Below are 6,489 nucleotides of genomic sequence, written 5' to 3'. Positions count from 1 at the left end.
GATTTTGGTACACTGGATATTATATACACTTGTATTGGAACTAGGGAAGGGAAGGGGAATGTCAAAATGGAGAGACAAAGGATAAAAGGCAAACCAATGCAACAACAATACTTACAAGACAATATGCTGTCAACCTACTGTACAACTCATGGGAAGGGGAGGGAGGGAAATGGGGAGGGAGAAGGTGGGAGAAAAATGAGGGAGGAGGTAACAAGTTGGATAAGAAATGTACTCACTGACTTACATACAAAACTGCAACCCCTCTGCACATCACTCTGACAATAAAGAAATAAAAAAAAGTCAGTGTTGGAGGCGTGGCTCAGCTGGTAGAGTGCTAGTCAATGAACAAAAGCATCAGTATCAAGTTCAAGACCAGGTCTCTGAGATCTAGAGGTCAATGTTTGGAGTCAGCCTGGGTAGAAAAGTCTTTTGTGACTTGGTCTCTAAAATAACCAGTAAAAGGTAGGGCTAGGAATGTGGCTCAGGTGGTAGAGTGCCAGCTGATCAAACAAGCTGAGCAAGTGTTCAAACTGTGGTATACCACTTAAAAAATTATAACTATTTTACTAGGTTTAAAAAAATCTAATGTATGGTTTTGAAGCAGTATATGCATATTAAATTCTATAAATGTTAACCCTTGCACTTGAATTATATTGTAACTTACTAAAAAGTCTGCAATTTCCTGTGCTGCTTTCTCTAGAACTGTGGGGAATTAATGATCTTCCTGAAATAGTCCTCCATGAACTTGGCAGGTAGGAGATGTTTCATCTCATTGCCTGCTGATTTCTGCAGGCCTGTGAGAAACCGTGAGGCCCTCAGGTTCAATACGCTGGCACGCCTAACACCCTTGACATGGCTTCTTTGCCATGGAGAGTCCAGTTAGGTCTACAAATATGGCATTTGGAGGTGGCCTTGTTGTCCTACACCTTCACGGTCAGGTCTTGCAGGAGAGAGAGAGAGAGAGAGGGAGAAAGGGAGAGAGAGAGGAGAGAGAGACAGAGACAGAGACACAGAGAGATCACGAGAGTGAGCACACTACATCAGTGTAATGTCCAGGGACACAACTGACACTTGGTTGTTAGGTCTGATCCCCAAGGATTAGAGAAAGGCCAAGGCAGGACTTTGGGAACCTCCATTGTCAGAACCTGTGACTTGGAGAAATGAAAAGTAGTGAAGAATTCCAGGGTTATAATTCACAAGGTCAAACAGGAACACGAACCTTTCTTGAGCTTGTTGAGTTTTGAATCATGATTACAAATCACTTTCATAGCTAGTGATCTCTTTTTGCTTCTCCTGTCCTCTCCCCTCCTTTCCCCTCCTCTCCTCTCTTCCTCCCTTCTACTTCCTTCTTCTCCCCTCCCTTCCCTTCCCCTTCTTTTTACTCCTTCCTGGTTGTGACACATGTATTCTTAACTGTTAGCACAAAAAATTGTACATATTAACAGGACACCATGTGATATTTTATTGTATGTATATATTGCCTAATCAGGGTAAACATCTGTCTTCTCAAATATTTCTTTCTAGTAAAAACATTTACGTTTTTGGAAATATGTAGTATATTATTGCTATTTGCAGTTACCTTACAGTACAATAACCCATCATTATTCCTCTGCTCCCCTTGCCTCTCTTCCTTTTTCCTTTTTTCTTCATAGAAACTACACTATAGTCTTCACCACCTCTTGCACCCCCCCCGGGGTGGGGGAGGGATTTCAATGTTTACAAAATTTGAATCATTTTTAAAGAATGATAAGACTCTCATAAAATTATTGACCTGTTTTGTGGTGCTACAATAATCTGGGAGGAATGAATGAAAAAAGGTATGGATGGACAATTAGTGCATGTGAGAGATGACCTAGTGTTTATTCTTTGAAATGATGCAGTTTAAGTCAAAGTGGTAATATGTTAGTTGAAGTGAAAAGAAGTCTAGCATAGAGTCCCCTAGGTAAATAGGAAATGACTGCCCATTGGTGGAGATGATCATGCAGATTGGTCTTAGTTAAACTGATGACTATAGAACTATATTGGACAGCCCTTCTATAACATAGCTTTAGTAAGTGTGTTTTACCACTCAGGGGAAGGGTGGTGCCATTAAAAAAGAAAACCATAACTGTTTGAACCTAAGTCCATTTTGTGTTGCTACAACACATGTCCAAGATTGGGAACTTTATAGAGAAAAGAGGTTTATTTGGTTCACAGTAACCTTACTGAAATGGGAAAAGGGCTTCATCGCTACAAAGAAGACATACAAATGAGCAAGGGCTGTGTAAAAAGGTGCATTAGTCATGAGTGAAGGGAGCTGAAGAACCATAATGAGACATGGTCACACACCTGCCAAGATTGTTTAAAGAATGCAAATGTAATCCTGTCACTCCTGGCCTAGAGTCTTGCAGAGCCTCTTATTTATTTATTTATTTTTAAAGTTTCAGCGATTTATTAATCAGTGTAATAAATCCAACAAACAAACATAATTATGTCATGCATTTACAGGAGCTATTTCCTGGTGAAGTGGAAAATTGTGCGGATGGCTTCTGAAAGACCTTCATTTTAAGCAGTTTATTGTGAGGGATTTTTAAATTTAGAAATCTGGGCCTTCTTTCTTCAGTTTGCTGTAATCCACATTCACAGAGTAGAACTTGTACTGATCATTGGGACCCAGTTTGTTCCAGGGTTCTGGGTTATTTCCTGTCCCAACTTACATCTGGATTGAACAGGGCCAGGCGAGTCACATACAGTGCTGCTCCAGTACCTCCCGCTCCAATAAACACAAAGAGGGGGATCAAGCTTGGATGTTTCTTGGCCTGGTTGATGATCTGATGGAGCATGTTTGCAGCAGAGGCCTGACATTCAAAAGAATAAAAGTTCCAGGCGTGAGACTTAGGCCTTCTTTGAACCTGAACCCCAGTGGGTGCGGATGACCAGTGTCTTGCAGAGCCTGTTAACAACTCTTAGGGACAAGACTGTGATCTTCAGCAGAGTGAACATGACCTTTCATAATCTGGCTTGCCTGCTTTATTATGTTTTTGCCTCCTCATTCCCTCATGTGGAGAGAAAATTGAGAGTTTCTCTGCTAGACCAAGTATTTCATCAACTTATAACTATCTTATTTTACTAGCTTGCCTAGATGTACTCATCTTTCATTTTCTGGAGTTTTTGGAGTCCTCCTCCATCCTTTTCAAGCCTGGGTCAAGGTTGTGAGTGGTGTGCCTTTGTGGCTCTGTGGAACATGGCCTGGGTGAGTTTATTTAGCACAGGCCTAATGAGAAATGTCAGGCGGGGTTAAGACACTCGAGCTGGGTTTGTGGTATGTCTTTCTGAAGGGGCTTCTTGCAGGGAGTTGAGCAGAGGAATACTGGGTAGGCTTGTGAATGAAGTGGGCATAAACTGATCATGATTGGAATGTCTAGGGGTTAATTGCTTCTCTGAATAAGAGTGCTCGAGAAAGCTGGGTGCTGGTGGCTCATTTCTATAATCCTGGTTACTCAAGAGGCTAAGATCTAGAGGTTCCTGATTTAAGGACAGCCTGGGATAAAAGTCTGTGAGATTTCACCTTTAAAATAACCAGCAAAAAACAAGGTTAGAGGTATGGTTCAAGTGGTAGAACACCAGCTGTGCTAGCACAAGACCCTGAGTTCAGACCCCAGTCATTCCCCCCCCCCCAAAAAAAAAGATACCAGTGATTGGTTGATAATCATGTCAATGTGGTAGGAAAGGTGGTGGGAGCTGGGACTGGGTCAGTAATGTGTCCCATTTATCATAGGATCTAAAAATCGCTAGAAAAGAGAAATTTCTGTAAGGTACCAGTGGCTCATGCCTGTAGCCCTAGCTACCCTAGAGGCTGAGATCTGAGAATTGCCAGCCCAGGCAGGAAAGGCCATGAGACATGAATCTCCAATTAACCACTAAAACAAGAGCCGTAAGTGGCACTGTGGCTCCAATGGTACAGCAGGAGCCTTGAGCATAAAAGCTCAGGGACAATGCCTAGGCCCTGTGTTCAATCCCTAGAAAAGGCACCAAAAAAAAAAAAAAAAAAGAGTGAGGGAAATTTTCACAGAGTATTTTTTTTAAATTTAATTTTATTTATTTTTTGCCAGTCTTGGGGCTTGAACTCAGGGCCTGAGTACTGTTCCTGGCTTCATTTTACTCAAGGCTAGCACTCTACCACTTGAGCCACAGAGCTACTTCTGGCTTTTTCTATTTATGTGGTGCTGAGGAATCAAACCTAGGGCTTTATATAGACGAGGCAAGCACTCTATCATTAGGCCATATTCCCAGCCCCCAGAGTATAGTTTTTTTTCTTTCATTTTTTTTTTTAAAGCAATAGATACTCTTTGGGAATAAGTATTTTACTTCAAGGAGTGACTAGTTTGAAGAGCATACTGGCTATTTTTGTAGCCTGGTTTATTTGTGACAAACCTGTTCTTATTAACTTACCGTCAGGTAAGTTAACAAAAACACCGACATATGTAGTAAAACCAAACCAAAGCAAAACAACTGTTCTAGAGGGAGGGAGGGTTGAGGCATGTTTGATTCTGGGAGGCAATGAATTTCTGGGGACTTCTAGAAGAGGAAGAAACCTATGTGATAGAATTAAAAGGAGGAAGACTAGAAGAGATGGCTTATTATGTCCTGCGTGTGGAATGAGAGGGAAATCCAGGAAAAATGAGCTTCGTGGAACTGATTTTGGAGACTCTTTTAAGTGAAGAATGACATCAATGTGAGGTGATGGGGCTCACTAGTTTTCCATGGTTGGAGGCTGTGACAAGATGGACTTGTGAACAGGAGAAAGGGAGCACGTACCTGCCTTCCTCTACGTACTTTCTGCAAGTGAAGGCAGTCCCAAGGTACTAATGGAACCGAATTTGGGCCTGGATCTTTGCCAACTGCCAGTCTTCTGAGCCATCCTTTTAATGCCTGGATGGGACCGGGAGTCAAACCCAGATACACAAATCAACAATGCCTTCATGGGAATGACTTGGATAAATAGGAGTTTTTTTATGCTCTTGTTAGTTCATGTATAAATAGGAGTTGGGGCGAAAGGAACTGCTCAGTGGGCTGTGAAGGACACAGGGCTCCTGGTTCCTGCTGAGATTCCAGGAACCTCAGGAGGCCAATGTGTCCCGAAACGTCCTTCACCAAGTCACCTGGCTACCTCTAGTTCTCTATGGTAGAATTCCACCCCTTGTTATGTGGTGGTTAACAAGAAAGTGTCTAGCTGGATACACAGAGGGATTTTGCCTCGTTAATTATTCAGGGACTTGGTGAGAAAGGGGCCAGGTAGAGGTCATTCCATTCATATCCCTGTGACAGTCTCTGAGGATGGGCACAAGGGTCTCCATCTGTGTTTAGTGGAGTCAGGGAAGTCTTCCCTTTGGCTTTACAATTTTTGTGATTGGATATGTATAGACATGGGCTGTGTCTGTGTATTGATAAATACACTTCTTTCAAGTCCTCCACTTTTCTTTAATATCCCCTTTGTTGTTGTTGTTGTTGTTAGTCATGGGGCTTGAACTCAGGGCCTAGATGCTGTCCTTGAGCTCTTTTGCTCAAGGATAGTGCTCTACCATGTAGAGCCACAGCTCCACTTCTGTTTTTCTGGTGGTTAGTTGGAGATAAGAGTCTCCTGGACTTTCCTGCTTGGGGTTGACTTTGAACCATGATCCTCAGATCTTAGCCTCCCTAAGAAGCTAGTGTTACAGGCGTGAGCCACTAAGCATCTGGCAATATCTCCTTTTAATATGGAAAAATCACATGTGGAAAAGTCTAGTTTACCCCACATTTCCTCTTCCTGCATATCTGCCAGTGTCATGAGTACCTTGTTCTTGGCTGTCATGTGGTCAGCTTTGAATATGAGACTTTAGTCGCTTTTCTCTGAATCTCCTGATTGCCACCACCACCAGGCCACTGTGGGACAGGCTCTTGCTCAATGCTTGGGTTGACATTCCACTGTGACATCTTTATGTTGGCTGTTTTTAGCCTATGTTCACTGGCTATGGGGGACTGAAATCCTCTCCCCAAACCTCTGCCTTAGGTCTTCCCTGCTCTTGAGGATCTTTTTCCTTCTATCATCTCATTTTCTCATTCCTTCTCATTATTTCTACTTGTGAGGACTCTCACAATTCACAAAGTACTTGTTCCACATGCAGGTACCTCGGTATGGGGTTAGTTCAGCGTTTCTTGCTTCTTGTTTCATTAGAGAACCTTACCTCTTGCCAGCCATAGGCTTTTAAGGGGCCCTTAGGACTACCTATCTATCTATCATCTATCCATCTCTCTATATCTATCTTTCTGCCCATCTATCTATCTATACATACATATGTATCTTTATGCAAAAGAAAACAAATCTCTGGAAAGCTGAGAAAAACAAAACAAACAACATGTGCTTCTGAATGAAAGTAGACACTCTTATACATAGCAGGAGGTATTTTATTATAGATTTAGTTATTTTATTATAGATTTTCTTAGTTTCCTTGGTCTTAATTAGACCTTAAT

General features: G+C 42.0%; 1 pseudogene; it reads right to left on the bottom strand.

Annotated features, from left to right (window-relative positions):
- Positions 1-2,417: 2,417 nt before the first annotated feature.
- Positions 2,418-2,893, bottom strand: LOC125354622 (annotated as a pseudogene).
- Between the last annotated feature and the right edge of the window lie 3,596 nt (positions 2,894-6,489).

This window comes from Perognathus longimembris, chromosome 1 (genome assembly GCF_023159225.1).
Source record: "Perognathus longimembris pacificus isolate PPM17 chromosome 1, ASM2315922v1, whole genome shotgun sequence".
Lineage (NCBI taxonomy): Eukaryota > Metazoa > Chordata > Mammalia > Rodentia > Heteromyidae > Perognathus > Perognathus longimembris.
This window is presented reverse-complemented; position numbering and strand designations above follow the sequence as displayed.